The sequence below is a fragment of the Echeneis naucrates genome, chromosome 10 (genome assembly GCF_900963305.1).
Source record: "Echeneis naucrates chromosome 10, fEcheNa1.1, whole genome shotgun sequence".
NCBI lineage: Eukaryota > Metazoa > Chordata > Actinopteri > Carangiformes > Echeneidae > Echeneis > Echeneis naucrates.
The window spans coordinates 21,556,360-21,569,722 of NC_042520.1; the positions used below are offsets into that span (position 1 = coordinate 21,556,360).

At 40.7% G+C, this 13,363-nt stretch overlaps 1 pseudogene; it reads right to left on the reverse strand.

Annotated features, from left to right (window-relative positions):
- Positions 1-6,288: 6,288 nt before the first annotated feature.
- LOC115049614 (putative nuclease HARBI1) lies at positions 6,289-10,170 on the reverse strand (annotated as a pseudogene).
- Between the last annotated feature and the right edge of the window lie 3,193 nt (positions 10,171-13,363).

Here is a 13,363-nt window from a genome sequence, read left to right on the forward strand (position 1 = left end):
TTTCAAAACTGGATCTTTCAATTTAGAAAGTACAATCTGGCAAAAAAAAATTGCAATCAAAGTGCAGAGTCAGTGCTCGTTAGTTCTTTTATCGTAGGTGCACTGGTTTCAGGCACAAACATATCAAGTGACTGACAGATAAAGTTGCTTTACAGTTTGGAGGGCCATGAAGCTTATTACAGGATTAATTGTCAGAAAAAGACTGGGTCTTTTATAAAGGTTTGTTCATATAGACTGGGGGGGGGGGGGGGGGGAGTTGATTATGAGCCCAAAAGTGCAGTGGGGAGTCATAATCATAGAATGGAAAAAAGAAAAGAAAAATGAGATCTCTTATATTGGTGGTCCGCTTGATAATGTGTGGGGGTGACTTTATGCAAATAGGCTCTCAAAGTCCTGGGGTGGCTCCTGCCTGAATTAATTGGATTTTCAGCTTCTAGATAGTTTTTCTGCTATTTTGGCACAGACCACTCTGACGCCTAATCAGTAAATAATGACAATTATTCACACTCTAATTGGCCATCAGATGGGACTTAACGGCATCCAATTTTACATTACAAAATGAAAACACTGAATACTGTAAAACAGTGACTGAAACCGACAGATTTTGAAACTCTACATTAATCTATAATCTATTCTGCATATTTTTGAACGTGCAGGCTTGGAGGAGACACTGTGCAAGGTAAACCCTGGAGAAATCTGACATATATGCACAAATCAGCGTTAACACTCAAATTAGGAGTCACCAATTAATCTAAAGCTGAATGTCTTTGGAGAAGGAGAAGGGATGAAGCTGGCAAAAACTCACACAGGCACATGGGGAACATGTACACTCCAGTGACCAGCAAAAGGACTTTCCAGATTAAAATTGATGGTGTTCCCCTTTTAAAAATACATAGATGTGTTACAGTCAACAAGGAGGAGGACCCAAATACAGAACAGAGACTCAGAAGGTGGTTGGAATGGGGTTTAATGCGATGTGATAAGTGTGGGAGGAGGGGAAAGGGTCCAGGAGATGCTGGGAGAGAGGAGTGGGTGAAGACCGGGAGACAAAACGAGGACAGAGGGTCTTGGCTGGCTGGAAACGTGGCAGAGGGACAGTGGGCATGTGACAGAGATACAAAGGTAAGTATCACAAAAGCCTCACAGGCTAACTTCACTTTGTCAAAACAGTGGCCTGAAACGTGACAATACCACAGTGGTAGACACAACGATCTGGCGAAGAGTGGAAAGGAGGGCCAGTGTTTTACCATGCAGGGTTGAATCCTGGGTGGATCTCAGGTGAGTAGAACGAGAGCAATCAGGAACCGAGGAGAATGACGGAGATGCCGCGCCCACAGCACAGGCACAGAGACAGATGGGGAAAGTGAGGGGAAACACAGGGATCGTAGGGACGCGGCCGGGGGCCTTAACAGGATGCTAGGAAATGCTCAGCAAAATGTAAGCCCACGTTATTGTCTGAGGTTTTTCTTTGTTGCCCCCCCAACCACCTCTTCAGAAAAACCTCAGTTCAGTCTGGGAGTGCGTGCTAATGCTAGAAGATCACCTCCAGTACTTTTTACTGATTCTGATTCGTATTGTTTTCTTGTGTGCTTTTTGCAATTTGTTGCCTCGCTGGTTTAGAGCTCTTCGCTTTCTTCAGAGCAAACGTCAGCCTGTCTCCAGTGTCTGCTTCCAGCCGAAGTTTTTGTGTTTCCCGTTCTCCCTCTTTTATTGAGACAAATGCTTCCTCAGGCTGTAACACTTCACTCAATTTTAGCAGATGGAGATCCACTTTCTCGGCTCTTGGATTGGAATTGTTGGACATTTTGTTGGTTTTGATTTTGTACAATGATAAAGAAGACACAGAAAGGCAAATAGAATCACTGAAGAAATCTTTATCACATTCTTTTGTCACAGACTTCACTTCATAATTGGAGACTATGTGAAAATATGAGAATTATGACATGAGCCGATTCACCTTTCATACCCTGCTCAACGTCTGATGTATTTCACACTTAATCCACCAAACTGCTGGGATGTCCCCGTGCTGATCAAATGCCCAAACTAAGCATGGATGGATGAGTAGTTTTAACTGGATGGTTAAACTAATGTCTCTTTAATTGGCAGAGGGGAGGAGCTACAGCTAAGGTAGATGTGAAAGGAAGTGGGAATATCTACTGTATACTCATAATGCAGAGAAATCAAGATGACTTTAGTCACCCTAACCAATAAACATACTGATGGCTGAAGTGGAAGCCAAATACCGCTGCTGTGACATTTACCTTCCTGCTCTTCCTTCCTTCCTTGCTTGCTCTTTCAGTCTAATGTTAATAGCCATACCAACACTTTCATTTGGCCTATTCATTTGGTTGTTTTCATTGTTCTGTTTAATTTCTGAAATTGGTAAAATAGGGAACTGAATGACTTTATAGAAGCTGCATTAAAAGTCAGCAACATAGACAACTGCTGTGCGGGTCACACAAACCCAATCATGAAGGCACTATGCACATTGATTTTTAGGCCATGATGCCATCAGTGAGGGCATCACAGGGGATTATCCACCAGACAGCGGGATCGACATTGACCAACCTGTCCTAGAAATGGTATCACACTTGTGCCACAGCAACAACACCAGCAGGCAAGAATCTTTTCATTGTTGTGTCCAGCTCTAAGGCAGAGAAAGCTGGCATGACTGAGATCAAGATTGCAGATGTTTTCTCAGAGAAATAAATGTGTCACTGTCATACACAGCTCAAGAATGTGCCAAAGGAAGTTCACTTGGCAGACAATCCAGGTCAGAAAATGCTCAACGTAAGTTACACAAGTTGTTTTTTTAATTTTTCTTTTTTATAGAAGCAGAGTTCTTTGCACTCCCTGAGGAAGACTGTCTCATCCTCCCATGACAAAAGTCTTCCTGCGCTCATGAACTCCACAGACACTGCTTGTTTGTGTCACGTTAGAGGCTTGTGAACCTGTTTTATCCTGTTTTTATCCTATGTGCAGACGTGTGCCTGTGTGTGTCTGTGTGTTTGTTTCAGGACTGTCACTCAGTTGATGGGGTTATTTTTGACTTTCAGTACAAAACTTACTTGCCTTGTCTTATTTTTTATCTTATATTTGCATGTTAATGCAGCAACCTGCTGATTTATGTTCCATAATGCGTATTTTATATATATATATTTCAATTACCTGTTTACATTATTATGTTTGAAATATGAGTTCACTCAGTTTTCACTCATGAGTAGTTTGTTTGTTTCTGTAATATGGATAAATACATCGTTTTCGCAAGATATCAAAGTTCTAAGTCGTGTGTGTGTGTGTGTGTGTGTGTGTGTGTTGGGTAGTCAGGTGTTAATTTAACATTAGCCAATCAGTGTCTAGTTGAGATGAACATTATAAACTATTGGATTAATAGGAGGGTGGGACTTGATGGAGAGTAAAGGCTGATGAGAGAAGGGTGATAAGATGGGAGAGAATGGTGGTTCCTTCTGCAATGTAAAAACTGTTTTCGTACAGTAATTAAGTCATTGAAGTTCAATTAAGTAATCCACTGTGGGTTTTAGGATTTTGTGCACACTGTAGAACATGAGCGAATGAAGTCACAATGATTTTCAGGCAGTAGTGTCGCTATATTAGCATTCAAGGGCAGATGGTTGCTAGCTGACTAGCTGTCACCATTGCTCGACCAGCAAACAGCTGGAGTGTGTTTGCGGAAGAGCAGTTTTTTTTTTTTTTTTTCCACCAAGTCTGAGTCAGTAAAAACCCTGAAAAAGTAGTGAAATTAGAAGTATTACTTTATTTAGTTAAGAGACCAGAAGTCAACTTTATTGATAGTAGTGATGGGTAGGTGACACCTCATGGTGTGTGTGGCACATTTCTCTTATAACTCTTGACACTGTTTGGAGTATCACTTAATAGCAACATCTGCTGAATTAAAAAAATCATTGCAGGTAATGTGGTGTGGAGTGTGGAGACCGAAGTCGGTTCAACCGCTGACATGACGTGGACACCAAATGAGTGATCAATGGTGATAATAGTGTTAACTGAATGAAAGAAAAGCGTATTTGAATTTGAATATAACCAAAATAATATGAGTAAGACATATGAAAATTTTACAATTGTCAGAATTTTCATGAACATCTTTTTTTAACAGAAAAATATTCAATAAAATTGAAAGTTTTGTTTAAGTCGTTCAGGAAATGAAAGTGTTTGTGAAAGTGGTAGTACCTGTGTACTTGTTTTTTGGGGGGAAAGGAAGGATTTAGAAATTTTTATTGAGAAAGAGAAGTTTTTGTAGCATGCTTCAGAAAGGAATTTCAACATAATTATCCAAGATGCAAATTGAACAAAAGCGTAAATAATTACACATCCCAGATTGGAGAAAATATTTTTTTTATTGTTGGCGACATAATAGCAGCAGGTTATGCCAAGCCAAAAACAAATTCATCCATGGAAAAAGTACCTGAATATTCTCCTGATAATGTAAACGGGTCGAAAGCTGAACTTCCTTGTAACTGCAAATTGGCAATCACTGCAATAAAACATATATAAGCGGTATCGGTCACGTGATTTTTCTTCGGGGGATACACGCACTGAAGCTTCAGCATTGTTTGACCCATCACTAATTGATATCGTGCTGCGGACATTGCCACTCACGCTGCTGCAGTACTCAATGTTATTTTTTTCTGTGATAATAATATTGACTTGGTAGGTGTTGTTTAAACACTTGTAGTGATCAATAAGCTCTGCCAGCGTTGTCAATCAAGTGAGTTAAATGTTAACGCCCGTGACTCAGTTACATTCACTCCTGGTGGAGTTGATTACAATATCCGGTTGAACGTGGCCTACGCGCCTTTTTCACTCACGTCGGTTGGTAGTAGGAGGCGGCAAAGAACCTGTGTGGATTATACAGTTAAAACGATGTAAGAACCAAATATATTAACATCTATATGATGGTAATCGCTGTGTAAAGTCACATTTGTTATCATGGGGTGTTAAGTGACTGAATTTGACGCTGGTTGAGACACGCTGTGAATTACATTGATCTTCGCTGGCAAGGAGTGTTATCTGGTCAAATATAAAGCGTCATCTGAAATAAATGTTTTAAAATATATTAAAGTGACCAGGGGTGGATTAACTAATGTTTTTTTTTTGGTCAAGTAATGGTGAGTGCTTTGCCAAATTTAAAACTGCGCAACGCAATGATGTGGGGGAGGGTGGAGGGGTGACAGGCTTTGGTTGTTGTCGTCGTCCTAATTTGTAGCCTTTGTCAGAGTTTCCATTTAATCAGGAACGGACACCACCCGTTTATACCCACACAAACACACAACTACACAACACATTGTCCGTGATATAGCCTAGGCTACGTGTTCACCCTCACTGAAAATACGTCGTTTGAATCAAGCAATGTGCAAAGATCAGGCGGTTAACGGCAAACCCATTAAACATACACAGTGAATGGGTTTGCCGTTAACCGTCTGGCTCTGCGCATTTGGGCGCATGCAACAGGTAGACGTGATGGTATTATTTACGGCTCTTTGAAGAGTGGGAGTTTGATCTTTTCCCTTCCTTTCCAAGACCCCAGGAATTTATGCAGCCGACATCTTGCCACCTGCTCCCTTCTGAACAAAACATTTCCATTCATTAGAGGCTCAGTTTGTTTTGCTTGCTGTCTTATAGCATACATTTCCTACAGGGACCACATTGGGTCCATCGCAGTCTCAAAAATTAATTCCTTGCATATTTCTACACTCATTCTGCAAGGTGCAGGTCAAAAGATATGGCAATGTTGCGCAAGGTGAAGTACCAAAATACCAAGAAGTACATCTGATTGCTGCCAGGGTTCACCTTCTTGGATTTCATCACTCAAGGTGAGTTGCCATCTCGTAGTTGCCCATTTATGTATTTAAGGGGGCTATTTGTATTATACACACTGGTGTTAGTCATGAGCTAACAAAGTTTTCATCAGTCATTCTTTAAGAGCAGTTTAAAGGTGGTTGATTGTTGAGTTCCAAAAGTGAACTTGCATATTCGTTTGAAGGATGCAGGTGACGTCCAAATCAGTTTCACATGTTTTATTATCACATCTAACAGTAAAGTAGACTATAGAAAAAGACAGAGCTCTGGACCAGACTATGTTTCCCTGACCAGCATACAACTACAGCACCAGTTCACGAAGTCTGATGCTCTATCTTTCCCTGGTCCAGCTTATGTTATGGTTACACAAAGGAAATGAGGCATGTGGGTGTGACCTCTTCGGGTTGCACACTTCCTCCTCGTATTATCTGACTCCATTCTCAAGATCAGCCCCTAGCGGCTGTCGATGGTCCCTGGTTTCTGTGCAAAAAGAACAACAGACACACTACAACTCCCACAACCCCAGTGTATCTTCTGCATTCAGTCAGCAATTAGTAGAAGGTCACAGTTGCATCATATACCGTATATGGATTTTTTATAAAATATGTTTTTCATTCATGTCTGTCCATTCTTCAGGTCATTACATTGTGCAGTTACTTTCTTTATTCATGTAAATGTCTCTTTTTACTTCATAAGTAGTTCATTAAGTTCAAACAATGTAATCATCAAAGAGTATAAAAGCATGTAAAAAGCATAAAATCAGATATTCCAACATGAGCTAACCCCTCAAAGCCTTAAATTGGTCTATATTGTGACGGCCATCACTATCTCGGAGTGTCTTGTTAAAAAAGGTATTTTCTGGAATCCTTCATCCTCTTTCAGCCAATCAGGGAACTATAAGAACGGATTTTCTGTTTACTGCAGAGCAGAGAGACTAGGATCGAATGGAATCGAACACTGGAGGACCTCATTCTTGAGATACAGATTGATCCTAGTCCAAGTCCAAAAACACCAAGCGACATTTCACAGGAAGGTATGTCTCGTTGTAAAATCACTTGTAATAAGTGTTCAGGATTTTTCTGCTCCACAAATATCAGTTGAGATCTCATGTAATTCTCATTTAAAAGATCAAATATCTTTTATCTTTGTATCTAATTGCAAAAACAGTTTGAAAATGTGGAATCAGGTGTGATTTTTAATCGGCGTCTGGGCAAACGCCAAATGCTACATTTAAGGTATGTCACAGTTATGATGTATTTCTTTTAGACTACTCTCCTTTAGATCATTCAACATCCTCTCTCACGGATACCAACATCACTTTCTTCAAGTGACAATGACCGCTCCGGCCAAATAAAACATGGGGTTCCAACAGGCAGACATACATCCAGCTTTGAAGTCATACCCAGGCCTACCACAGAGGTTTCTCAGTCGGAAGCTGCAAGAGGTATTCAGGGGAGCAGATGTAATTTACATTGTTGCTCATCATAAGTTTTCAATTTTTTTTTTTTATTTGTGATATTAACTTTTACTCTTAATCTTGTGGTATATTTTATCCCGAAAGACTGACTTGTACACTGAAAACTTTATACTCTCTTACACAAATAGATGGTAAAAAAAATTGCCTTGCTTTGCGAACCTGGGGGTGAGGATGTCATCGAGCCCACATTACTGAGAGCCATGGGTGAGTGTTAAGTGAATTGTTAGATTGTAAACATAATAAGAGAGATGATAATGAGTTTTCAAAGTACATACATTGTATTGATTTAACATAGCAAGTGTGGCATTTTTTTCAATTGTGTTTTTGTTTTTTAAGATATACCTGTTGATATTCATTATCGGATAATATCTATTTGGGTTTAATGCAGTATAAACTAATTTGGAATGTTGTTTCTCAAGGAGGATGCCTTCCCGTAAACATAAGAAGTATGCCCTGGGAATTATAACACTCTTTCCTTCACTTAAGGATCCTTTTTCTCCAAAGGGTTTTATACGTTTAAAAAAATTATTACTTCCAGAACACACCGGTTTTACTGACAATGGTTCTGAGAATTTAGTTGAGGATTGATGCATCACAGATACTATCAAAATAGCGTTGACATTTCTACATTCTTGTAAATGATAATTGACATCACCAAAGTCGAACATGATAGTTGAAAGATGAGCATGCTACAAAGTTCATGTTCTGCCACAAAGATTGTCATTAAGATTCAAAGTCACATCAGCTGAGTGAAATGCTTCATCTTGGAATCAGAATAAATTTGGACAATAGAATACTACACATGAATGAGAAAATGGCAAACCTACTTTAAAGTGATTGTCCTCTTTTAATTTTGTTGACCCATTTTTTTGTAAAATCAATGAATGATAAGACTTTTGCAATGATTTATAAATATCTTAACAGGAGCACTTCTATGATGCGGAGAAAGGCACTGCTATTTAGCATGGCGCCTCAAGACCATGTCCAGGAATACAGTTAAAAAGACCAGCTAAGAGCGAAACGCAATACTGTTTCGGCAAACAAGGCAAGAGAGCAAACGTGGCAAAAAATTACAGTTCGCGTAAATGCGTAAGGCAGGAACATGTTGTTGCATGAAGTTCATGGAGTTGAGCTGTAATACAGAATTCATGCTATATGGGACCAGCAGGTGTTGCAGGAACATGGGATGGAGATGAGTCACCACCTGCAGGATGAGGACAGGGAGAGAGAGGAGAGGAACTGGGAGAGACAGAGACTTTGGCAGAACATGGTTAGTAAATGCAGTATACATGCTTAGAACTGGGTGAAACTGTGTTTTTTTTTTTTTTTAAAGAAGGATGGTTTTTATCAGCGCATGCAAGGAGGGAGTTAGAGAGAAAGAGGGAGAGGGGGAGAGAGGGTGACAGGGAGAGACAGAGAGAGAGAGAAGCTCAGTCCTTCCCCCAGCAGCCTAGGCCTATGGCAGCATACCTAAAGAGTAGAGGACTTTTTAACTGTACGCTCTGTCATACAGGAAAGTTTTAAGCCTGGTCTTGAAAGTTACTAAAGAGTCCGCCCCCCGGACCGATGCTGGGAGTTGGTTCCATAGAAGAGGAGCCTGATAACGGAACGATCTGCCTCCAGATTTACTCTTGGAGACTCTAGGAACCACAAGTAAACCTCCATCTAGAGAGCAAAGTGGCCTGCTAGGACAGTAAGGAACTATGAGCTCTCTGAGATACGATGGAGCTTGGCCATTAAGAGCTTTATACGTTAAAAGAAGGATTTTGAATTCTACTCCGGGTGCAGGGATAACCTCCCCCAGAAGCAACCCGTCAAAAAGCCCTATTAACAAAGGGAAAGGAAATTAATTTCAGTGTTACAATTAAACAAGAACAGAATACAGTTGTATATAGCCATTCCCCATACCTTGCTCAAACTGGTGACCCAGAATAGACTCTCAGAGGATCTGCGAGTCATGGACCGAGCCAGGCCATCTGGCATCCACACTGACCAATTGCTGATGGTCACAAGTCATCTGCAAAGGTGTTTCAGATTAGTTTCACAATTGAAGCACTGAAACAATTATGGTACCAGTGAAGGCTGAAAGGAAATAGGTTTTGCTTTTTAATGGTGACAGATCTCTTGTAACGTTTGTGTTGTAGGTGAATATATCTGATCAATGAGAAATGTGTAGTATGCAGCACTAATGATGTAATTGCATACAATGTGCCACCAACAATGCCATGACAAATCAGTTTACCTGAACATTGATACTGTGAAAGGACTTCTTGTTCACAAAATCGCCCTCTTGTTCCCCCAAGGGCCCAGTGATGGGTATGTGGGTGCATTCAATGACACTGAGGACCCTGGGGAAACCTATTTAGGAATCGGGTGTAAATATTACATTTTATACAGTGTTATACATTAAATTATATGGTGACGTAATTAATGTATATTACCTGCAATTTCATAAAATGCCTCTTTTATTGTAAGCACTGGTAAGTCGCCAGGGAACACTACTAACATTCAGCAGTTTAGTTAGAGCAAGAACAACCTTGCGAATAGCGCGGCATAGTGTTCTTGCTCAGATTTTCTACATCACCGACTAAATGCAAGTAGGTTCCCTTGGCCAAAAAACGCAATGTGATCCATGCCGTTTGCACTACCGTTGCATTGGCTGCGTTTCGTTGCATTGCTTTCATATGGCTGTAGGAGACTGCATATGTAATGTATTCCCTCAGCAGAAAATTTGTATCACTCATAGATAATATTAGGAAATGACCAATGGATCACTCCGGTCTCAAAAAACTCTGAAGAGCACCTCTAACGATTCGGGCACCTAAATCCACTGGATCTTTTCCAAATGGTGAGGCCATATTCAAGGAGGAGGATCAGCGAAAGGGTGGCACTTTTTATAGTCGACTTTAAGCCAAAAGTCGGAACAAAAACTGGTCCCGACAAGGTTATGTTCGCAGCATAAGTTAGCCCGGTGATATAGACCGCTTAAAAGAGAGCAACCTTCGTGACACAGGAAAGCCTGGCTTTAGGCTCAACATAGCTCGCTAAGGCACTAATCTCACTTCGTAGTGCACCCCTCTGCTATGCTTGAAGATAATCCTCTAGGAGCTACATTGGAAAAAGATCTGGAAACATTTGAAAACCCATTTGTTGACTTCACTACTAAGCACTAAGCAAAAGGTTGAATTGTTTCTCTAAACACCAAAATTCTTTACAAATCCAGTTGTTCTATGATGACTTTGAGACAGCGAACCCACTGGGTCCAAAACACGGTGTTCGCAAAATGGGTACTCTGTATTTTGTTCGCAGAAATCTGCCACCAAAGTTTAACTATTCCTTGATGAATATTCATTTGGTTACCATTGTCTCATTTTGAAAAAAAATATGGCTTTGACCCTATTCTAGAGCCACTGATAAATGACATCAAAACACTTGAGAGTTGTGTCCTTGATTTGCCTTTTTCTGCTTAAACAGTCCATGGCACTATATCAAATCAAATCAAATCAAATCAGATTTATTTGTATAGCGCCAAATCATAACAAATTTACATCAAGGCACTTTACATATAGAGCAGGTCTAGACCAAACTCTTTATAAATGTATTTAAAGAGACCCAACAGATCCCCCGATGAGCAAGCACTTGGCAACAGTGGCAAGGAAAAACTTCCTTTAAGAGGCAGAAACCTCGAGGAGAACCAGGCTCAGGGGGGGCGGCCATCTGCCTCGACCGGTTGGGTTGAGAGAGAGAGAGAGAGAGAGAGAGAGAGAGAGACAGGCAGGCAGGCAGGCATTGGAGGGGGGGGGGGGTGTAGGCAGGAACATGTTGTTGCATGAAGTTCATGGAGTTGAGCTGTAATACAGAATTCATGCTATATGGGACCAGCAGGTGTTGCAGGAACATGGGATGGAGATGAGTCACCACCTGCAGGATGAGGACAGGGAGAGAGAGGAGAGGAACTGGGAGAGACAGAGACTTTGGCAGAACATAGTTAGTAAATGCAGTATAAATGCTTAGAACTGGGTGAAACTGTGTTTTTTAAGAAGGATGGTTCTTATCAGCGCATGCAAGGAGGGAGTTAGAGAGAAAGAGGGAGAGAGGGTGACAGGGAGAGACGGAGAGACAGAGAGCGAGAGAGAGAGAGAGAGAGAGAGAGAAAGAGAGAGAGAGAGAGAGAAGCTCAGTCCTTCCCCCAGCAGCCTAGGCCTATAGCAGCATAGCTAAAGAGTAGAGGACTTTTTAACTGTACGCTCTGTCATACAGGAAAGTTTTAAGCCTGGTCTTGAAAGTTACTAAAGAGTCCGCCCCCCGGACCGATGCTGGAAGTTGGTTCCATAGAAGAGGAGCCTGATAACTGAACGATCTGCCTCCAGATTTACTCTTGGAGACTCTAGGAACCACAAGTAAACCTCCATCTAGAGAGTGGAGTGGCCTGCTAGGACAGTAAGGAACTATGAGCTCTCTGAGATACGATGGCGCTTGGCCATTAAGAGCTTTATACGTTAAAAGAAGGATTTTGAATTCTACTCTATATTTTACTGGCAGCCAATGAAGAGCAGCTAACACAGGAGAGATGTGATCTCTTTTCCTAGTTCCTGTTAATATTCGTGCAGCAGCGTTCTGAATTAACTGAAGGCCTTTTAGAGATTTGTTTGGACATCCAGATAGTAATGAGTTACAGTAGTCCAGCCTAGAAGTTACAAATGCATGGACTAGTTTTTCTGCATCATCCTGAAAAAGGATGTTTCTGATTTTCCTAATGTTTCTCAGGTGGAAGAAAGCTGCCCGACTAACTTGTTTTATGTGAGGGACAAAGGACATGTCCTGGTCAAAAATTACTCCAAGGTTTCTTACAGTGGAGCTGGAGGCCAAAGTAATGCCGTCCAAACTGATGAGATGATTAGATAGTATTTTTCTGAGGTGCTTAGGGCCGAGTACAATTACTTCTGTTTTGTCAGAGTTGAGAAGTAAAAAATTTCCAGTCATCCAGACTGTCTTGAAGACATAAAAGTATATGTCTTACTATAAAAGTATATGTTAGGTAACTGGGGACAACTTGGTGATGCATGCAATTCTGGGATTTACAGAATCTTTCAGTTTATGTTTGATAGAAAAAGATGATGCCCAGAATGTTTACAGTGAGGATGTCCCCAAGATAATCTTGCGTGGAAAGGAACTCCTTGAAATGCACTGCAATGAGTTGCAGTCAGACCCAAAGAAGTTATCTGTGTTTGGTTTAAAAAAGAACTCAACTCACATAATTCACATCAACATTATTTCAACATGTCGGATGATTATTTTAACACGCACGGAGAAAAAACGGTACAATGAAAAAGTTACATCTGTGGGTCTTTCTCATTGCCCCTTCTGTTTGCCTTCATTTTCATGGAGAGATCCCACTGGATGGCCGGAGGTGACATACATCGGTTTTTGCAACTACCTGATGGAGTCCCCAATTAAGATCAGCATTTAACTTGATAGCGATAAAAAGTTAGGCCAAATCCAAACGACTACATCTTATTTTAAAATAGCTTTTTAAAACCCAAACGTTTCAAATCTGCCCCACTTTCTGGGGTTATGGGGTAAAAACTCGATTTGTAACAGAAGCGGTGCTGCAAGCAGCCCGCATCACCTTTCTCATTCTTGCTGTTTCTTCACAGGGTCAGGGTATATATATATTGAAATATATTGAGGCTTACAATAAATATAAGAACTTCTGACCAACCCATTTCAATTTCAGGTTTAAAAATCCATCTTTCATATGCCCATTCACAGTTTAAGCTTGCCCCTTCTGAGTACGAATACAGATACAGATAATGTTGATGGTTTAACCTATACAGATATCGGTTGTGGTGGTATGGTGTACTCGCTCATCCCTAATACTTAGCTTGACTTAAATGCAGGAACAGGGAGACATAGCTCACCTGTTTCAAGAAAGATTTCAAGATGCTGACTTACTTGTGAAGCTCCAGTCAATTACACAGTCACAAAGGAAGATCTGAAGGATAGACGTGTACTGGTGCATCCAGACTTGGACATTTAACCAAAAAAAAT